Raw genomic sequence first — 23,283 nt, forward strand, 5'->3', positions numbered from 1 at the left:
TAAAGGACAGTACGGCTTATAGCACTCACAACAGTAACAGCGTAAGACCTGTTGTCCTAGCTTCAGCATCTGTTGTTATACATACACATAAGCACACATGCTGATGGGTCAAAGGTTTGGGCCCATGGTAGCTTTTGTGGAATTGCCACAGCTGGAAAGGCTAAGTAAATTGAGATAAGGAATTTAAAAAGGTGATAAGGTGTCCTGCCATTCTGTTGGAGGGAGGGGGGAAGAAAGCTTCTAGCATTCTTTGTATACTTTCACTTTTTCTGTAGCTGCTTGGGAATTAGGGAGGGGGACTGTCTTTGGGGAAGAAGCAGACTCCTTCTCAGCCAGTTCCAGCCTGGTTCCAAGGTTGTTGTGCCCTGAAAGTGACCTGTTATCTACCCAGTACCTCAGTGTTCTCATAACATCTCTGCAGCATCATATTGGTTGCTGGTGGACTGGTCAGGGGGATTGGGTTTGGGAGAAAATAAATAATTGCTTTGCGTTTTCTGTGGATTTTCATACTCCACCTGATTTTCTGCATCCACTATCTCTCAGTAAAAATTCTTTTGATTAACCCCAATGGAGTCAAGAATTTTGCTTTCCTGAGGGACCAGCTTGGGCAGGTCCTTACATAAGGCTTCCCACACAGACCAAGTGTCAGACCTCTCTATTTTACCTATCTGTTTTTTTATTACTGCTTTGCTTGTGTACTTATCTTTGGGGGTCTGCCATTCTGCGGGGAGGGGGGCTGATTGCTAGGGAATGTACTTGTCTTGCCCTGCTCTGTACTCTGAGAAGATGCCACCCTCCGTGAGAAACACCTCATCTCCAGACAACAGAGCCTGGGACCATTGGGAAATGAAACCAAGAGAGACCTTGAGATGGGCGCTAAATCACCAGGTTCTCAAAATAACATAACACCTATGGATTGACTGGATTTCAACCAGATGGTTGGACACTGGAGGGAGGAGTTTTGCTTGGGTATTATGATGTAACCTTTCATGCATGAATTCTTCAGACTTTGCTTTGTTCTACTGCTATCACTAACTCTCAATAAAGGTTCATTTTGAAACAATGCCTGTTTCAAGAGTTATGCTTTCTTGGGAGATCTAGTTGAGGCAGATCCTTACACCAAGACTCTAACTAAAGCTAAATGTAAATAACTTTACTGTGCAATAATTACACATTCTGGTTTCAGTGCAATACATGTTGAAATGGATCGGAAGAAAATTCAAAAAATGTGCTTCATCAGATAACATTTGTCCCTAACAAGAGCTATTAACTCAGCAGTACCATTGCAAGAGGCAAACTATGTGCTTGGGTTCACACTCTAAATCCTAACACACTATATTTGGTTTTGACTTTATATTTTCTAAGGATCCAACTTCTGGAGCTTATAGACTCTGGCTTACAGTTTAGTGTGCTATATGACCGTTAGCAATTCTAATCTTTCAATTAAACAGTTTCCCCTCCATTAAAGAGGTTACCATTTTTGTACTGCTCTATTGGCCGAATAGGAACTCTATTGCTTTCTGCACTTTAGTCTTGCTACAGAAAAAAAAATATCTGCAAAGGATTCGCTAACCCTCAGAGCCTTGAGCTTGAATCCCTACTCAGGTTTCCTCAAGAGATTTGCACAACTACCATTGCTGTACACCTGTCTTGGTCAGCTGTAAGAGAGGCCTGGTTTTGATTCCCTGGGGATTATTAAGAATCATTCCACTGACAGACCTCGCATTTCAACAGCATTTAGCACAACATAATGCAAAAATGTAGGAATATAATATGGGAAAGGGAGAACAGGGGCTGTCACAAATGTCTGATCACAGAAGACAAAGAAAAAGATCAGGTGGACAGTGGAAAAAAAGTCATGAGGTAGACCCAAAGATTTGGATTAATAAATTAAAGTTACAATATTACATAAGCTAACTTAGATCTATCTTAGTTCTAAGTTTATGCCTGGTGCCTCAGGCACAGTGTCTGCAAGAGACCCTTTTCAGGGTCTGACAATCTTCCTAATTTATAGCACTGATAGGGAAGTGCAAATTAGCAGTTGAAGGAAAACTCAGAGGTCACTGCACTGAATGAACTTTATATCTGTTCCTTATGATTCTTAAGATGCCAATGCTGTATTAGGAACATTGAGATGGGAGAGACATCTTGCTAAGTTAAGCCCTGTCAGTAAATCAAATTTGAGGAGAAAGTTGGCAAAATGCCACTTGGAGAGTCTCTTTCTTCATCACTGGGCTCCAGCAAACTTTTCTGGTACAGTATTTCTAATACAACTGGTACAACTAATACCATTTTTATTTTCTGTAAAACTCAGAAAGATGCTGGAAAGAGGAAGCATTGTGGAAAAATTAAAATGGAGGCCTAGGATATAATGGTGCCTCTCTCTGGAAGATAGTGCCCTGATACCTGACTAAGAATATCACACATTGATTTCAACTGATTTCACAGAGGGTGATTAACATGAATAGATTATGCTATCTAAGGACTATCTTCCTTCTTTGACTGTCACAAGCAAATTAATAGACATGGGGGAAGCATACAAAACAATGGCCTAAGTCAGATCTGAAGGTATATGCATTAAATCTCTCTCTCTCTCTCTCTCTCTCTCTCTCACACACACACACACACACACACACACACACACACACACACACCTATCATAGCAGAATAGTAACGTATGAAAGTATATAAATACCAATAGCCAAACACATAGCTTTGCTTATATACTCTGGAGTCAAAACATAGGGTAATAATTAATTTCTTTATACTATAATCCACATTACGCATACATACTACGCATATTCATTTTAACCTAAGGTATGTTTAATCCTCTTCGCTATTAAATCCTAGGAAGAACATGTTATTTTGTGGTGACTGGTGAGCTTAAAATGGACATAAATTGTACAAGGAAGATGAAAAAAATATTCCTAATATCCCTCCAGTCTCTGACCTTAGATGGCAGGATGTAGTTTGGCCTCCTTCCCCCCTCCCCCCCAGGCCTGGCTGATTCAGCATGAAATACTTGGAGACAAAAATTTATTGTTCAATTTGCAGCCTGGTAATTGAAGAGCAACTGTATTCATTTCAGGAGCAAGCTCTAATTTTAGAGCACAGCTAAATGTGCTGATGAGAACAACAGGCAGGCCCTGGAGAACCATTCTGGAAAGCAAACTGAGCTTTAGCATCTCCATTTGGGGCTATAAAAAAGACCAGGCCTTTCCCGATTCTCTATCCTAGCTAGATTTGTTGTAATGACTATGAAAACATTCTGGGTTGCAGAAGTTAGGCAATGAGGCACATGAATGTCCTTTTATAGAATGTAGTTTTGCTTCCTGAGTGTAATTTGGGGGGGGGAGGTGGGGCGGTATATAAGTTTGTACTGCCCTCATCCCCTTGTAAGTTGCCCTCCAGGAAACTGATTTTCTACAGTGGAAAACTCAGGGCCATGACATCTCCTGCCTGAGATCAAGTTATTTCCAAACCCTCTGTAACAAGGGTGTCAAACTGCCGGCCCATGGGCCGGGTGCATCATGGCAAAACCACGCCCACCCCATTGCCGGCAATGGGAAAAAAAGTCACAATATGTCATGTCACGTGATGTTGCGAATTTGATACCCCTGCTCTACAACTTCTCTAGAGTTGTAAACAACTCTATTGTTTCTCAACTTTGCAACTTTACGATGTGTGGACTTCAACTCCCAGAATTCACCATCATGAAGAAATTCTAGGAGTTGAAGTCTACACTTCTTAAAGTTGCCAAAGTTAAGAGGCACTGTTCAGAGACTGGATTGGCTCTCTAAAAGGCAGCACGTACACTTAGTGAGTTCAAGGCAGAATGGTATGGTAGCCACAGCTCTGTCATCCAATGGTGATCACGTGACCCCAAGATGCGGCAACTATTGTAAATACCAAGTTGCCAAGTGCCTGAATTTTGATCAAAAGACTATGGGGATGCTACAAGTGTGAGACAGGTTGTAAGACACTTTTTTTCAGTGCCACTGTAATTTTAAATAGTCGCTAAAAGAATGGTTGAGGATTATCTGTAGAGCTAAATGAGTAATTACATCAGGACTGGTCCCCCCTGCCTTGAAAGAGGGGATGATACAACTCCTCCTAAAGTGGATATCCTTGGACAATGAGGTACTTCACATCTATTTTCTATCATAAATATCCCTTTCTTAGGCAAAGTCCTTGAAAAAGTGGTGAAAGTTTATCAGTTTTACATTTTTGGGAGACTATGGATTATCTGGACTCATTCAAAGCAGTTTACAGACTTGGTTTTGGCATCAATACTGCCTTAGTCACCCTGCCAGATGTCAATTTCCCCCAGTGCACTATTGATGTGGCCAGGGTGTCAAACTGCTGGCCCATGGGCTGGTTGCATCATACAGAGGCTGCGGCCACCCCAACTCCAGCAATGGAAAAAAAGTCGCAATATGACATGTGATGTGGTGAGTTTGACACCCTTGATGTAGCCCATAGTGTGTTCTACAGTAAAAACATCTTTGAACTTGGTTTTTGGTCTTAATGTGTTTGCTGCAGTTTTTATTTAGTACAAAGTATAAAAAAGTTCTGCAGAAGAACAGTGTTATGACTCATAATTAGTTGTTCATTTGTTCTCTGTGCTATTGAGCACTGACAATTACAGGGAATTTTGTGTTTCCAGAGGTAAGCTTATTTCCTGGGTAGCAGCCGTGTCTTCTTTCATTTTACCACCTAAATATGTAATTGTTTCTGGCATGAAAAAAGGCCAAATTACAAATAATGTTTAAAAAGAGATGCATAGTTCTCATTAACTGCAAATTAGCCTTAAATGAGACAATATTGATTTATAAGATTTTTATTTCAATACTTAATACTTTAGTAATATTTTCTACCAAGTGCTCTCCTGATCTGAAAGTAGTAATAAATAAAAGGGGTTTTGTTTTTGAGAGGTCATGTTTTTTGCAATTGCTTCATCAATAACCTCAGGGCAAATAGCTGCTCTAAGCATAAGGAAAGCCAGGCTACCACATTTGGGTTCAAATCTCATGACCTCCTTCCTTTTGAACCACAGCTTTTGGCTTTATTGGTAGGGATGATATCTGATCTCCATTCTGAAAGTTTGTTTTGCTTTGTAACACAATGATAGGGAAGGGATAAAATGGCATGCAAAAGCTTTATGCGTATTGGTGCTACACTTCTTTTAGGAAAATTTGCTTGAGATGTCTTTCCTGTATCAATCAATTTACATTTATTTAATTTCTGTCTTGATACTGTTTGTTGTGTAATAGCATTGTTGAGTTTTCATGATTTATTGAATAGAATATTGATGTGATTTTTAAATAACTTAGTAAGCTATTCTGATCATGTTTCAGAACAAGTGTTACCGACTTGGTTAATAAAACTGGCAGTTAATTTTCCAGATTAATTACTAACTTATATACCCTGTTTTAATAAGAACACCAGAAGCCAAAGAATTGAGAAAAATCAACACAAAGGGTTAACACCATTATCTTTATTACCCATGTATGAGTTTATTAAACAATATGACTTGAAAGCAGCAAAGAAAGTACAGTTCAAGGATACGATACTATATAAATACCTTTCCCTGATATGAATCTAACAGTTCAGTGTGATTTACTTCTGATTAGATATGCAAAGCATAACTCTAATTAGATAATAATAATAATAATAATAATAATAATAATAATAATAATAATAATAATAATAATAATAATAATAATAATAATAATTTTATTTGTATACCGCCCTTCTCCCGAAGGACTCAGGGCGGTGAACAGGACAATAAATAGTAAAATACAGAAATACAAAAATTAAGAATGGATTAAACAAAGTGCCCAGTACCTCAAAACAATAAGTTAAAATACATTTAAAACATTAGGAGAATCCCAAGTTGAATCATACTTCAACATATACTTGACTTTTTTTGGCAAACCACTCACATTTCAATTTCTCCCTGACCCTATTTGCAATTAGATAATATTTTAAGTCTAATTGTTCAGTAACATTACAAGTCTAATTGCTTCAGTATGTGAAGGGATATGACTTATTGAAATACTGCATCCATCCATCCAGTATTGTAATCCATACATCAACCTTCCCCAATCTGATTGATCCTGTTGGTTAACAATTCTGGAAACTGAGATCTTAGCACATCTAGAAAATAGCAGATTGGCAAAAGCTGCTACAAAAACCTGTTAGCAATATGTAACATTTATCTTGGAAACCGCTTCTGGACTTTGTGCTTGAGGAGGAAAAAAATGATATTTTGATTTTAGATTTTATTGATTAGATTGATTTGTTGACATAGAAATGGCTAGTTCACATTACTATAAAAATGTAAAAAGTTGAGGTTCGATGTTAATGCCTTATTTTACTGCAACAGAGAGGGTCGGAAGTCAACGCCTCCCCCCCTTTTCCACACTTCTCTTTTTCTTTTTCCCTTACCTTTGTTCCCTATTATTTGCTTTTTATTTTCGTATTTTATAAGTGAAAAAAATAAAAAATGTAAAACAAATATAAATAAAAAAGAAATATGTAACACTTACCTTAATAGAACTTACTTTTGAATGGATATGCAAAGAATTGCCTTTAAACAGTTGTTACTCTTATTAAGATACGATATGAGCATTTAATTGTACAAATGACAGAGTAACATACTTCAGAGGATAAAATGTTATTCCGTCATTTGTACTGAATAACCATACAAAACCATACCTGTTATGGGTACAACATTCTGGAGATTTGGCAACATGTACATTTACCTAACCCTGCCAACAGACTTCTCTATTCTAAGGGCGCACTAAGGTCAATCTGCATTGGTCTCCATCAAAATGAAATAGTTCTGATCTTCTACTTAACTTGCAATTGTTCATGATATCCAATTATGGAGAAAAAGTGTTACAATTGAAGACAGACTGAATAAACAATGTTTCCTTTAATTATATAACTATATGGGTAAAGTAGTGTGTCTCTGCCTTAACTGAAAAAAAAACCCATGAAAATTACCCAATCTTGCTGTATATGAACATGTAAGCAATTGTCCTAAAATGAAGCAATCATGTTTAAGAATTGACTGATCAGTAATATTTATTCAATACATTTGTATACTGCAAGAATCAACAGTGCTCCTGAAAGATACAATATAACAAATACATTTCAAAATTACTACTCTGGAGCTCTCCTATCAAATTATGTGAAATTCTTGACCAAAGGTACAGAAGATGCTTATATAAATAAGCAGAAGAAAAGGGAAAGAACACATTCTTATTGCCAAGAGCTTTCTATTTAGATTCCTTAATACCCAAGTCATTATTTAGAACAATTATTATAGGTAAACTGCATTCCATACATAATTAGTAAATACAAGTTTTGTTCCACTAGATGGCACCATAATAATTGTCTTTTAAACACTGGCCTGATTTAAACTATGGACAAACACAAGATTAAAAACCTATATATTATTAAAGATTAAAACTGTTTGAAATATAAAATTCCATCCTTAGACAGATGCCATCCCATCTACAGAAGCTGAATGAATTGGCAATTAAATATTACTTCATCACAATTAGGTGAGCATTCTCCACTGTAGCTAAGGGCAGAAGGCTAGTTTGTGGGAAAAAGTAGAGTAGCTAGGAATAGCACAGGTCTGCCCTCTAATACCTCATCACTACTACATATCCTCCAGTATGTTCCACTTGAGGTAGCTGGCTCAATCTGCTTCATGATATGGCTCACCCTAACATAATCTCTTGTATTTTCATCACATTAAAGTTTAGAGTTACTAGTGCTAAGAATGATTCCCATGAAGGTTGCTGTTGTGTAGCCTGTTCTTTGCAGGCAGATGGAAGGTTCAAAACAGCAACAGGCTTTATTGAAGGTCAGAACATAACAGAAGCAACATAGGAGCTGCTGCGCAGCAATTTTACGGTTGGCCAATAGGCTGCGACCAATAGGTTTAAAGCAGTGGTTTCCCGCCTAAAGACCTACTTAGCCGGCTGGAGACAACCAGTCTGGACCAGCTAGCAACCGTTACAAGCATACATGTGAACTAGCACTTAGCAATTGAACTTACGCAATTATCAAGCAGTGCAACATAAGCAAACAGTGCATATAAAAAACCCAATACATTACAGCCCTTCCCCCTGGATGGTACACACATTTATTTATTTATTTTATTATTTAAATTTATATACCACCCTATTCCCATAGGACTCAGGGCAGTTTACAGGGAAAATTAAAATACATAGTATACAAAATTAAAATCAATTAAAACTATTAATTAAATTACAGTCCCTGAAGTTAAACTAAAACCCAATTAAATTAAATTAAATTAAATCCCCTCAGTCTGGGCCAAACGGCTCGAAGAACCAGGTTTTCAAGTCCCGGCAAAATGAGCGAAGGTTGGGGGCAGTCCTGAGTTCTGTGGGAAGTTGGTTCCATAGGGCCGGCGCGCCCACAGCGAACGCCCTTCCCCTGGGAATAACCCACCGGCATTGCTTAACCGGCGGTACCCTGAGAAGGCTCTCCCTGTGGGAGCACACAGGACGATGGGAAGTTGGTTACAAAATCTTGTAGATATCTGGGGGGTCTTCGGCCTTGCTCAGAGCATTGGGGGATTGCCAGAATCTCCCAGTCTACCGGTTCATCTGCCATGCTGGGTAGACCCGGGCTCTGTGATTTGGTGAAGTCAAAACAACTCGATTATCTGGCAGGGGAAAAAACCTAGAATTAAGTTCAAGTTATTAACAGATTCAAAAGATAGAGGGGGCTTCTCCCTGCCAGATTTGAAACTTTATTTTGAAGCTGCTGCTTTTTGCTGGTTGAGAGATTGGTTTGTGTTAGAGAATACAGATGTATTAGATTTGGAAGGTTTTGACAATGTATTTGGATGGCATGCATATTTATGGTACGATAAGATAAAGGTCCACAAAGGCTTTAAAAATCATATAATTAGAAAGTCATTGATTAATGTGTGGATGAGATATAAAGACCTGTTAGAAAGTAAAACACCCAGGTGGATTTCGCCACTAGAGGCTAAGACTCAGAAAAGGTCAAATATGGAAACCAAGTGGCTGAAATATAAGGATATATTGGTACAAGAAGGAGACCAATTTAAGATAAAAACATATGAGCAGTTGAAAGAATGTTGATGATTGGTTTCAATATTACCAAATGAATGAAGTGTATAAAATGGATAAAAAAGAGGTTTTCAAATAGAGAAATCCAAATTGGAAACGTTACTGATAGATACAAAATTAAAGAATCTTTCCAAGCTGTATAATTTATTGCTGGAGTGGCACACAGAAGATGAACAAGTGAAATCAGTGATGATTGATTGGGCTAATGATGTGGGGCATAACATTATGATGGAGGACTGGGAGAGGATGTGGAAAAAGGGTATTAAGTTCACAGTATGTAATGTTTTGAAAGAAAATATGATGATGTATAGGTGATATTTAACACCGGTTAAACTTGCTAAAATTAATCATACATATGATAATGCTGGAAATGTAAAGCTGTAGAACAGGGGTGTCAAACTCAATTTCATTGAGGGCCGCATCAGCATTGCGGTTGCCCTCAGGGGGCCGGGGTGGGTATGGCCAGGGTGGGCGTGGCCTACTGGGTGGGCGTGGCTAGAGCGCGTATGGCCTACTGGGTGGGCATTGCCAGCTCTACATCGTTGGCATCAAGGGTGCTTATGGGGGCCTGGGCAGGGGTGGGACAGATCTGAGGGTCTCTGGACCAGGGCCAAGGCCAAGGCAGAGGGGGCCGTTCCCTCACTGTTTCCAGGATGGCTTCGCGGGCCACATGAAACCACTTCGCGGGCCGGATCCGGCCCCCGGGCCTTGTGTTTGACATGTCTGCTGTAGAAGGAACCTTTTACCACATGTGGTGGACTTGCCCCATAGTAAAAGACTTCTGGGAAAAGATTTATAATGAATTAAAGAAAGTTTTGAAAAATACATTTATTAAGATACCAGAAGCCTTCTTATTGGGTATAGTCGGAAAAGAAATTCCCCAAAAAGATGTTACTTTCTTTTTGTATGCTACAACAGCGGCGAGAATTTTGATAGCTAAGAATTGGAAGACACAAGAAATACCAACGGTGGAAGAATGGCAGATGAAAATGATGGACTATATGAAACTCGCTGAACTGACAGGGAAAATCCATGACCAGGGAGAAGAGTCGGTGGAAGAAGATTGGAAAAAATTCAAGGATTATTTGAAGAAATATTGCTATACCTACTAGTTTGAAATGGACTTGGAGATGTTTATAGGTTGTAGTTTTAGAATTTAATGTTTAGTATTAAGGATATTATGAAATAATGATTGTTAAATGATAAGAAATTAAATATAGGTAGATATTAAATATGATTTAAAATTATGAAATAGAAATTGCTAATGAGGATTAACGAAGAAACGCAGATAGGGGGGATTCGAGGAAGTCACCTGAAAATGATTAGAAAGATTAGGAATAATGGAAGTTAAGTATTCTTTTTGTATTTTTGTTGTTGATTGTATTATGTCATGTCTTGTTTTTATATGTATTTTTTTTGTTTAAATATATGTTTATATAAAACCAATAAAAAAATTTTTTTAAAAAAAGAAGTCAAAACAATTCGAGTCCCTTTGGCTGACCTATCCTGGTCAGCCCAGCCCAAAGTCTAATGGTGCCTCGAAATTGGCAAGGCTGCTGCTGGGTGCCGGGTGACTGCTGGGCCGCTGAGGTTCAGTCAGGGGAAGCGCTTTTATGCCCCCGTCCCCGTTCTCTTTTGCACAAAATGTTTCAGAGCGTCTGAACTGCTCTGCTGAAGTATGAGGTTGTAGACTCCAAGTCTGCCCTCCTTGGGAGTCCTGAGCCAACAACTGCTGTTAGTCGCCAATGCAACTGACCGACATGTCAGCAAATGACTCGCCCATCTTCCAGGACCACCTTGTAGGAGAGTGGTCCTGACACTTTAACAACTTCCGCTGCCACCCACAACTGCCCTTGCCCTTAGTTCCGAGTCCAAACCCAGTCCCCCACCTGTAAATTCTTAAGTGCGTTCGGATGTGCCGTGTCGAAGGCTACTCTATCGGGGTGCAGTCTGTCCAGTTTGGTTATTAGCCTCTTGCCCCAGCGAAGCTCTGTGGGACTCTTGCCTGTAGCTGTGCAAGGCGTTGTATGCTGGCATAACAAGAAATCAGCCAGGCTGGGGTGCCAGTCCCCTGTAGTAATGCGCTTGAGGGACTCTTTGGTTGTATGTAGCAAGAAAATTCAAGAAAAAGATTCAGATATCCATGGCATTATCTGCAGACTGAATTGAAAAAATCTGATCTCTCATATCCATCTCACCATTACATGTGTTAATCATACTGCTTGTTGGTAAACTACTGGTAGTCCTCAATTTACAACAGTTCATTTAGTTACTGTTCAAAGTTACAATGGCATGGGAAGAAGTGACTTATGATCATTTTTCACACTTATGACTGTTGCAGAATCCCCATAGTCATGTCATTTACATTTGGATGTTTGACAACTGGTTTATATTTATGATGGGGTCACGCGATCACCTTTTACAACCTTCTGACAAGCAAAATCAATGGGGAAGCCAGATTCACTTGTGTTACTAGCAAGTACAGTGATTCACTTAACAAATGTGGCATGGAAAATCATAAAATGGGGCAAAACTCACTTAACAAATTTCTCACTTAGCAACATAAATTTTGGGCTCAATTGTAATAAGTCAAGGACTACCTGTATTTTATAGTGTGCTTCATGAATATAATTTTGTTTTTTTTTCCCCCTGAAAAATGCATTAGGAAAACAAGGTAGCTTTTGCTTTTTTTTCTTCCAATGCATCGTATCTTTGGAGTTCCTCAAGCAGGAGGTGAGAACAATTTCTTCTTGTCCTCAATTTAGGTATAAGAAACTGAATCATACTGATGCATATTATAATATAGCCACAAGACCTACTTTTAGGACATTCTCAGGATTTTTTAAATGATCTGCTTGGACAATTGAAGCATAATAAATCATAACATAACCTTAGTTTAGTGATAACTAAAAATGCAAATGTAAAAAAGGGGCTATGATTAAATATCAAGACCAAATTAATGACAGCAGATATAAAAACTAGCCTTAAAATTGACAACAAAGATAGAATCAACTATACAGGAACGTACAGTCAAGACACTGCACACTAGCATTTCCAAATGCCTTTGGAAAAAATAAAAATATTCAAATTGTGCCATCACACCTTCTTTTAATGTAGCTTAATATACATTACCTCTACAAATCAAAACAAAATTAACACTAATGAATAATGAAACTTTTGGGCAAGTTGGATGTATTATAATAGAATTAAACTTTTCTTCCCAGCCGTGGACTCTGCACCTCTGCATTGTCTGGGAACCCCTGCTCTAGCAAAATCTTTCAAAATTATCTTATTGTTGTTGTTGTTGTTAGTTGCGAAGTCGTGTCCGGCCTATCGCGACCCTATGGACAATGTTCCTCCAGGCCTTCCTGTCCTCTACCATCTTCTGGAGTCCATCTAGGCTCACGCCTACTGCTTCAGTGACTCCATCCAGCCACCTCATTCTCTGTCGTCCCCTTCTTCTATTGCCCTCAATCTTTCCTAGCATTAGGCTCTTCTCCAGTGAATCCTTCCTTCTCATTAGGTGGCCAAAGTATTTGAGTTTTAGCTTCAGGATCTGGCCTTCTAAAGAGCAGTCAGGGTTGATCTCCTCTAGGACTGACCGGTTTGATCGCCTTGCAGTCCAAGGGACTCGCAGGAGTCTCCTCCAGCACCAGAGTTCAAAGGCTTCAATTCTTTGGCGCTCAGCCTTTCTTATGGTCCATACCTTGCGGCAATAAAATAAGTTTTCATATTTTGTGTTTTGAATTTTCTCAGCTTACGGAAATCAATGCAAAAATAATAACAGTAATCAGATTTTTTTGGGAGGGGGGGAAACTGGGAAATTCCACTTTTACGGAGAACAGAACGCTTTTCTCTTAAAAGCAAAAAACACATCCTCAATAGAATTTGGATCTCAATAAATTTCCCAGCATTAACGGAGAAATATAGCCTTTCCACTCGAGAACAGTTCCGCGCTCCGCACAAAGAAGACGAAACCCATTTTTTTCCCTGCAAGCGACCTTTCCTGACGTTACAGCAACTCTCGCTCCCGACTTCTTTAATAGCACCAGCTCGGTACTGAGCTTATCTTAATGCCAACCACGTGCACGATTGAAGGAGAAAGGGCGACGTTTAGCGGGGTTAAAGAAACATTTTTCCTTTCTCTTCCTACCCGCACTGCATCACGGGCTTTATGCAAATGAACTCCGCCCTCCGCCACGCTATTCCTAAGGCGCCTGCGCGGCGAGGCCGTTTTCGCCGCGATTGCCTCAGCTTCGCTAAATTCGCTGAGGGCCTATTTTTGCTGGAAACAGCAACAACTACGTCGACTCCATTTGCTTCTTTTTTTTTGACCCGAGACCTCGGGTTAATCTGAGACTGAAAAGTCACTGTCTTCAGTAGAGCTTGCAAACGAATGCAAAGGTTTTCGCGGACATAGGACGATAGGAACCAACTTCACTGAAGGCACCGCATCCGAGTGAAAACACGTCGCCTTTACAATTATTACTGTATCTCCAGAAGGCATATGGCAAACCGTCTTCCCTGTTTCAAGATGGCCGCCCCGGCAGCCTCCGTCCCACTGCTGGGAATCCCGCCCTCCGGCTCGCTGACGCAGCTGCCAAGAGAGAAAGAGAAATGCCGTCGGCCTATGGGAGCGGCTTACATATCTTCGCCAGGATTGGCTCTCCGGTTTCTAACGGGGGAATGATGAGGGGCCTGCGTTGCTAATAGGCTGCGCTGAGACTGCACCGTTCCCCGCTACCGAGGGTAACGGTTGGACGGAGGAGTGAGGTAGCCGCTTTGTGCGATTGGCTGCGCCGCTGTCACTCCTCCCTCCCCCTCCCCCGTCAGTGCTGGTGCTGCGCTCTCGGTTTCTGGGCCTGAGGCGGGAGTGCTGGTCAGGCCGTGCGAGGAAGGGTCCACGGTATCTTCGCTGCAAGAGACGGAGGGAGAGGTGGGAGCTTGCGCGGAGAGAGCCCGCGAGGTAATGCCGGGACCCAGGAGGGAGCTGGCGTGGCGCTGAGAGAACGAGGCTAACGGGGAGAGAGAGAGATGCGCTGGCCTTGCAGGTCCGCACCTCCGGTTGCTGCCTCCGACCCTGTGCAGCTGCAGCTTAGGTGGGTGAATTTGGTTAGCTCGAGCTGAGCAGCCGGGAGAGGAGGGAAGCTTCCCTTCCCGGCCCCTTTTCTTTGAAAGGCTCGTCGTCAGGAGAGGGGGAAGCGAGTGACATTCCTCGGCTGCCGCTTCCCGCCCCCGGAATTTAAGGGGAAAGGGGACAGGAGGGTGACCCGCAAAATGGGGGAGTGAAATGTACGCTCGGTTTTATTCTATAAAGCCCAGTTGGAGGACTGCGAAATGAGGAGTTGTTTTTTTTATTCCTTGGGGAGATTTATCTTAGTAGCTAAATGCGGTATGCAGTATTTCTTCTTTGAAGCACTTTTCGTTTCCCCGCCCCGCCCCTCTGGAAAGCTCAAAAAGCCAGGTCGTAAACTCTTCTTCTAGCTGTCTCGTCCTAAGTTTTGCGAAGGTATTGGCGATTTAAAGGAGAGAAACGAGAAATTAATAATTTTGACGATAATCTTAACTGGAAGGGGAAAAGTGAAATGTATGATGGATCGAAGCACTTGGAATTTGTGCCTTGCATTAATTTGCAAGTTAAAGCTGTAGTAGCAGATGGGCGCCTTAAATACAGTTCAGGATGGTGGGCAGCTAGGGCTAAAGATGAATTAAATAGCATATTGAATGTTTGCATAGAAAAATATATTTTCAGCGTTCTTATTGATGATAGAAGTTTCTGTTTTATGGCCTTGATGGTCTATTGTAGTCAGGATGAAGACAATTACAAGCAAATACTTGAAAAACATAGGTCTGAAAACTACTTTAGAGTTCAGTAATCAGTAGAGTATTCTGTCACAGATTTGCTGGCATCTTTTTCTGTTGGACAGGGATTCCAGTTAACTGGTTCAGTTATTCATAGCTTCAAAAGTCTTATGCCACTAATCTTTGAATATGAAGAATGTTGTACAATACCTGGAAGCTATTCTATGTATGATAGATAGGCAAAGGCGTATGTATAAACTTAAACTTGATGAAGTTGTGGCATTGATTATTCCTTCAGTGTATAATTCTTGTATATGAGTACATGAAGTTGCTTGTTTTTACCTGTATTGCACTACTGAGTACAGTTTTGGGCATATTGGAGTCAGCTCTGTTCTTTGGATCATCATATTTCCCGTGCCAAAGACGGAGGTCAGTCTGTCTCACAGAATTGTTTTAAATGGATGGCAAATATTGTATCTTAAGTTCACTAAAGATACTAGTACATACATCAGAATGACCAGTCAAGAAAACAAACAAGTGAATCATTGAATAAATCATCTCAGAATTCTCACTCAAGGCACAAATGTAGACCTGAAAGACAACCAGATGAGCTAATTCTAATTTATTGTAAAGTATTAACCAAAACTTGGAAGTCTGAAATTACATTGCCCTACTCCTGTCTCCTTTACAGCCCAAGAAATACTGTTGTGGGCCTCTTGCCCCACTCACATTCCTGCTTCAGGTCTTTTATTTGATACTCCCTTGCTCTCATTTCTTTGCCTTGTCTACCAAGGTCTTTCCCATTATATTATACAAATGACCAGCTCAAATTATCTTATTTTCACACATTTTGTGAAGACCTAGTTTTCTATAGAAAGATTTAATGCTGGGAAAGGTAGAAGGAAAGAGAGGAGGATGACTAGCAGCATTGTTGAGCTAATGGACCAGGTTGATAGATCATCCTGGAGAAAAACTGTATGGTCTCTTTAAGATTCAAAGCATAGAACTTCTGTTCAGTTGATCAGAAGTTCTATATTCTTATGCATTGACTTACTGTTATTGTCTTCATAAATGCTGATAATTTTCCTCTTTACTTTTGGAATCTACAATTTATATAATAAAGTTATTCCTTAAATCTTAAATCAACATTTCTAAACCAGGTCTAAAATAGGCTCTTTAATTTCATTGTGAGTTATTTACATCTGTAGACATGAAACAGTTTGTTAACATTGGTCTATCATGCTCAGTATTACCTGTTCTGATTACTAATTTCTATTGAGGATACAGATGTGAATTAGATAAAAAATTTAGAAACATAAAAATATTCATTGAATAATATTAGAATCTCCTTCTTGCTTTTCTCTGTAGTAGTAGGTATAATTCATTACAAAATCCTTGGGTGGAGAATACTACTTAGTTGAGCCAAGTAGCTTTTCTTATTGTGATATGGAGATTACAGTACAGACATATTTACACAGAACAACCTCACTGGATTAACCTTGTGCTGTATTAAACTATATTTCTAGGATAAAAAAATATAAAGGAAATGCTAGAATCTGATGACAAGTATGGTATTTTGCTTATCTTGCAAATCAGTATTGCACTAAATTATGATTTAAGAGCAACACTTGAAATTTTTATGGATGGTTATGTCTATGGTGGACAAGGTAATGAAAGATGCAAAATGGGATAGATGGAGTTTTAAGTTTTTACAGAGAATTTGTTTTGTGTTTATACTGTAGTTTTCATGTAGTTTCCACCTTGAAATAGTGGAACATGAAACCAGGTTTTACCCTTGGGACCACAAAAAAGATTAAAGGAATTGAGGATTGCTCGCTGATTTTGCTGAACTTAATATTACTTGGTTTTAAGGTATAGTAAAGCTATTGAAAGGGAAGTAGCGTTAACAATCTCTGAATTAACTAGATTTCCGAAAACCTAGGCTTACTTTACATAGTACAAATTGTATTTTCCCCTTAGTTCTTAAATGACATGCAGATAATTCATAGATAAAACCACTTCTAGAAACACTGCAATTAACTGACTGAATCCATGAGATGCAAATATTATAATATTAAGTAAAACAAGAAACTTCAATATTTATATTGGAAAATCAGGTGGTAATTATAGAGAGAAAAATGCTGTTTGACATTCATGTAATTTGATTTTATTGGGATATTTCAAAATCACTATTTGTTATGCTCACACAAACCCTGCAATTCAAATACTAAAACAATCACGATTTACATTTTTGATTTTATTAACAGTCTACTTTTTTTTACTGGAAATTGGGGGAAAAAACTATCCAAGTGTTTGGTCTTGATTCAGTATAAATCAGACTTGAATTTATACTTCATAATTGCCTACATGCTACTTGGTTTCTCAAAGAATCATGCTACGCCATTACTTTTTTTGCATAAAACCATTATCCTCTGAACTCAAGTAGTTTTGTCAGCAACTTTAGGGATGAGATTAATTCTGATATTTTTGAATATAGATGTGCAACAGGGAAGGTTTGAGTATGACTGAGAAACATTTTGAATTATATCTAACATGTTATATAATATATATAACATATAAAGAGGGTTGATTGTGATGTAGAGATTTACAGCAACCACAATTCAAAGGATACAAGATGATTCAGATCATGTGAGGGCATTTATGTATAGTGGTTAAGAATATATTTTGATTAATAAAATCAGATTTGCCCTTCTACAGGATTGCTTGTCAATGGCAGAGAATAGCTGTACAAACCCCAGGAAAGATGCAGTTGTTCTAAGGCAGGGGTCTCCAACCTTGGTCACTTTAAGACATGTGGACTTCAACAAAGCTGGTTGAGGAATTCTGGGAGTTGAAGTCCACATGTCTTAAAATGGTCAAGGTTGGTGATCCCTTCTCTAAGGTGTTCCAAAACACCTTGGCCTTGAAATACGGTTTTCTGCACAGTCTTAACAGTTTCCAACTTGCTAGTAATAGATTTAGAGCCAAAGTGGTCCAGTGCCAGCATTTCACTAGTAATGCCAGGCAGATGGGTTGAGGAAGTTTTGTCCTCAGTTGACTCAGCTGCACTTCTTACTATTTTGGTGTTGCTGAGTCTGTACTGGCTAGACAAATTGTTACATTTTACAATATTCAGTTTTTGTAGGTGATAATAGCATGCTTTTAAAAATAGCCAGGATAAATGCTGATTCTTTAAATGTTCACAGTGCATTGTAGTTCTGTGTAAATCTAAAGTCCTAACAAGCACTCCCAACTTATTTGTGCAAGACTGTAATCCTAACACTATAACCTGGGGAAAAAAGTAATTCTAAATAAGCAGGCAGAATCCACAGTTGATAATATTACTTATTGTTTGTCACTTTGGCTAATTAAGAGAGTAGATTAGAAGAAAAGAGAAAGGAAGAAAATGTTTTGGTTAATGTCTGTACTAATTATGGTGTTGAAAGAAGTGAAGGACAGACTTCAGTTATGCAGTCGGAGGGGTTCTTAATTAGTACAGAATAGTATGTTGTTTCAACATGCTGAAAAGAAACAAGGAAAAAGAAAATTGTGTTCTCTAGCTCTAAATTCAAAGACAATTAACTTCCATACTATTTCTAATATTTAACAAAATATACCCAAGAGACAAATTCTTGAACTTACTTGCATACTTTATTGTTTCATTTTTGCTAGTCCTAATAAATGTATTACCCAATTTGCGGATTTGGGATTTTTTGTTTTCATTTTTGCTAGTCCTAATAAATGTATTATCCAATTTGGGGGTTTTGGATTTTTTTTGTTAGTACCATTAAAATTGTAATTTACTGCAAAACTAATGTTTAATTTGCATTTTCCTTTACATTTACCTTCCAACACATTCAGTTTAATGTATACTTGGCCTGCTCATATATGATTTTTAAATGTGCAATTTTTGTGATTTTTTTTTTGCAAGAGCAGTTGGATACATTCAGCAACTTTTTATTCTTGGGCAATACTGATAACATTTATTTATTTTATTAAGATTTGTCATAGTTTTTTTTAGCAAAAATGGAAAATTTGGGCCTTTGCATAGTATTAGGAAACATATTTGTTTAGAGACTTTATCAGTTCTGTATTTCAAAAAAAAAAACCCTTGTAGTTTAGATATGTTTTAGTTTTCTGAAACCTCAATTTTCAGATGAAGTTTTAGCTTTCTTCAGTTAATGTTTTAGTTGGATAATCTTATTTTAATAAATAAGAATCATATCTCTGTGTTTTATGAATTAGATTTAAGTACTAGGCCAGAATTATGGTATTCATAGAATTTTATTTATTACAGATGATGCTTGACTTATGACTGGTCATTTTATGACCATTCAAAATTATGATGGCTTTGGAACAGGTGGTATAGGACCTGTAAAACTAACTTGGAAAACTGTCATCCCCACCCACGGTTTCCCAACCTCATTTTGGATGCTTGGAAACTCACTTTATCTCATCTCGCCTCACCTTGCCTGGCGTTAGTTTACCCATTTTCCATATTTGTATGGCTGCCCACCTCACAAAAGAGTGACTTTGGGCAGCTTACAACAAAACCAATACATATATAAAGACAGTCTTCTCATCTGATGGGTCCTGCCCCTCTTGGAGTGGATAGTAGAGCTGAAGAAACCCAGTTATCTGACCATAACAAAGGAGATACCCAAAAACTCCCCCAATTTCAGGTTGCATTGCCATTGCTTCAACAGGAACACCAGATCCAGTGTATGGCTATTGTGCCATGTCAGGCTCTGGTTGATCTGGGATAGACCCATGGCTGTGATGGTGGCCATGCATCCCTGAGCCACTTCAGATCCCACTCTTATAGAAGGCAGATTGAAGTTTCCCAAAACTATAAATCTCAAGAACTCAACTGCCCGCCCAGAAATGTAGTCAAGAAGCTCAAGCTGGAAAGTTACTGTGCTGGAGGGAGGCTGGTATAACAGCTGCAATTCTGACTGATTCCTAAAACCCAGCTTAATGAACACACATCTGATGACCTGTAATGCAGTGCTCCCAAAGGCTGTAAGAGATTCCTGGATGACATTCACCACTCCTGCCCCAGCTCATGACATGCCCCAAACTCAGCTGGGGGTATCTGCAAATGGATTAGCTCCTCTTCTTGGCCCAACTAGGTCTCAGTGATACCATATCAGGAAGGCCTTCTCATCAGTGATTAAATAATTAAATTTATAGGTAAAAAAGGCTATGCAGGGCAAGGAAGTTCACTGCAACCTCCCTACTGCCTGGTGCTGCCCACACTTTCAAAGCCACAGCATCCCCAACAAAACAGATGGAGAAACTGGAGACTATCTTCCACAGCACCAGTGAGCTCCCTAAACATCTTCTGTCTTAGTCTGGCCTCCAGACCACTCCTCCAGGAAGCAGCCCAAACAGGTTCTTTCAATAGCAGATCCCTTAGGAGCAGCCAGACTAGTCTGAGAAAGCTATTGTCAGTTTTTTAAAAAACCACCTAGATCACAAACGTGGTAAACATGATTGGCACAGTAGGCATGGCCAGCACCATAAAACAGCCATGCCCTGCCAACCTCCAGCACAGTTCTCCAGCCCAAGAAATCCGAAGTGAGTCAAGTGATCCAGCTTCAGCAATTCCAACTTCCCTTCAGGCAAATGCCACTCCAAAAAATGCAGAATACAGCTCACACAGCAAGAACCATCGCTCCAAAGTTTCCACACTCTCCACAGTCTCCACCATCTTAACCACTCATCTCTTTTCCCAATTTTGCATATTTATCTTGATAAGACGCTGTTAAGTCAAACCAAATGTTTTACCCTTAAATGCTGATAGGGAAAGGATTCTAATGAAAAAGCACACACTTTTTTCACTGTATTTTCTGATGCATAAGCTGGAGAGTAGAAATTTGCTGAGGTTTTTATTTTCTTAAATGGCTTCTCTTCCCGCTTAGTCTTTTTTGGTCAGATTTTATAACAGCTGAAACTTGGAACGCTAAAAGTGAGGAAGACTGATAGGAGAAAAAGCAGGAAGGGAACAAAGAATTCAAAGGATTCAGGGAGAAGTTGAACAACGGGAAAATAAATTTAAGCAGACTGTTTAAATATACGGTTTTGTTTAAATAGTTATGTATGTGCAAATATAATTGAAATGAATTAACAATAAGGCATAGAGTTACTGGCCCCAGTGCTTACTTAATTGGTAACTATACCTGTCAAACTTCATTTTTAAGCCTGTAAACAAACAATTTTTAAAACTGATGCTGGTCACTGTTAGTTTTTAACCATATTTTTGACAGGTTTGAAGACAGTATGTCTTTTAAATATATATAGAAAATAGTTTATAAATTTCAGGGCAAATTGCCTGATTTGTACTAAAAATGGTTGTACTGAGTAGATTTCTACTCAGTACTGTCAACACTGGTGCATGTCTGAATTTTAAAAAATAACAGAATTACATTTTGTGGAATTGGGCACTTGGAAGTTCTAATTCTATGTTAGAGGATTTAGTCACTTAATCTATAATAATGGATACTTTTCAGCAAGGTTAGAAAACTTCTCTATTCAAAGTTTATTAATTCCTACAGTTACAAATCAAGAAATTAAAAGACGCTTGCTCCTGGGGAGGAAAGCCATGGCAAATCTAGACAGCACACTAAAAAGCAGAGACATCACCCTGTCAACAAAAGTGCGTATAGTCAAGGCTATGGTCTTCCCAGTTGCAATGTATGGCAGTGAAAGTTGGACCATAAGAAAGGCTGAGCGCAAAAGAATTGAGGCCTTTGAACTCTGGTGCTGGAGAAGACTCCTGCGAGTCCCTTGGACTGCAAGGCGATCAAACCGGTCAGTCCTAGAGGAGATCAACCCTGACTGCTCTTTAGAAGGCCAGATCCTGAAGCTAAAACTCAAATACTTTGGCCACCTAATGAGGAGGAAGGACTCACTGGAGAAGAGCCTAATGCTGGGAAAGATTGAGGGCAATAGAAGAAGGGGACGACAGAGAATGAGGTGGCTGGATGGAGTCACTGAAGCAGTAGGCGTGAGCTTAAATGGAGCCCAGAAGATGGCAGAGGACAGGAAAGCCTGGAGGAACATTGTCCATAGGGTCGCGATGGGTCGGACACGACTTCGCAACTAACAACAACAACAACAACAGTTACAAATATATTTAGGCAAATAAGCTTTTCTATTAAAATGCAATGCAGAATTCTGTGATAATTTAAATCATTTTTTCAGTTGTGTACTTACTAGAATTTATTAAAAATTGACTGTGCCCGGAATTAGCTGTTTGAAGCTTTTCATATTAAAATATTTGAACAAGTTTTAAAATTTTTGAATATTTTAAATCCTGCCAATTGAAGCCCAATTGAACCCAATAATTCCAGTGAGAATATTTTTGAAACACCCCTCCCCCCCAAAGAAGACAGTTGCAAAGCATTTTCTTACATGTTAAGAAACCTGGCATGGAAGCATTTATTTAAGTCACTAGTGGGCAAGGTTGTTTTGAAGATTTCTTTAAATAAATTCATTTTCAAGTTAAGCCAGTGGCGTAGCGTGGGTTGTCAGCACCCGGGGCAAGGAAAGTAATTTGCGCCCCCTAACCTGTGGATTTTAGCACTCGAGTCTCTTCCACTAGCTCAGGAATTCTGGGAGTTGAAGTCCATGAGTCATAAAAGAGCCAAGGTTGCCTACCCCTGAGTTAGGTTCAAGGCAAAAAAGGGTCTCTGGAGAACAGGGAAAATACTAGTTTAAAACTGAAACAAGGCAACTTTAAGGTGCCTCAGCTGTGATTTAGGATGAGACAAAGAGAGGACATGGCGTTGAAAATGGTTAATGGGGCATGTTTGTTCCACTCTTAGTGGACGTCAGGATAAACCCCACGAGAGAATGACCTTACAACAGATGTGTATAGGCTTGGACTACGTTTGTAGATTGAGTGCATACATCACATGGAGCGATGATGGGCTTCATCAAGATTTATGATGCCACAATTGGCTAGTTTTCTCCATCTTGTCCTAAACCCTGGATACCAACCACGGTTTATGGCTTAGCATGTGGCGTGGGGTTGACCCAACATGTTAGGCGACAAACAATGACTTCCAACTTACAATGCCTCAGCTTCCCAAGGTTATTCCAAAGCCGGAAAAGCCAACCAACCCACCCTGCAGCTTTGCCTGCTTAGGCTGAACCCCAGGAATTCATACTTGCTGCGGCACCCGACCTATTTTCTTCCCAGACGCTGCTTATCCAAGCCAAGCCGCCTCCTTCTCTTTGGCACCTCACCCCAAAGATTCGCCGGCCTGGCTGGAAACTCGCTGCTGGCGACGTGTGTCGGGGGGGCGGTCCCGATCGCCGATGCACGGTTGGA

At 39.4% G+C, this 23,283-nt stretch overlaps 1 protein-coding gene across 5 annotated transcripts in view; it reads left to right on the plus strand.

The window, feature by feature from the left end:
- Nucleotides 1-13,973: 13,973 nt before the first annotated feature.
- The window catches only part of SOCS5 (suppressor of cytokine signaling 5), a 41,084-nt gene continuing 31,774 nt past the window's right edge, over nucleotides 13,974-23,283 (plus strand). For 3 of the 5 annotated variants that reach the window (XR_014493445.1, XM_083370810.1, XM_083370807.1), the window contains exon 1: nucleotides 14,006-14,242. The gene's annotated coding sequence lies outside the window, so the exon portion shown is untranslated. Of the gene's footprint in view, nucleotides 14,243-23,283 lie in introns of all 5 variants that reach the window. The other 2 variants (XM_083370808.1, XM_083370809.1) reach the window with 2 other exon arrangements.

The sequence above is a fragment of the Vipera ursinii genome, assembly GCF_947247035.1.
Source record: "Vipera ursinii genome assembly, chromosome: 1".
NCBI lineage: Eukaryota > Metazoa > Chordata > Lepidosauria > Squamata > Viperidae > Vipera > Vipera ursinii.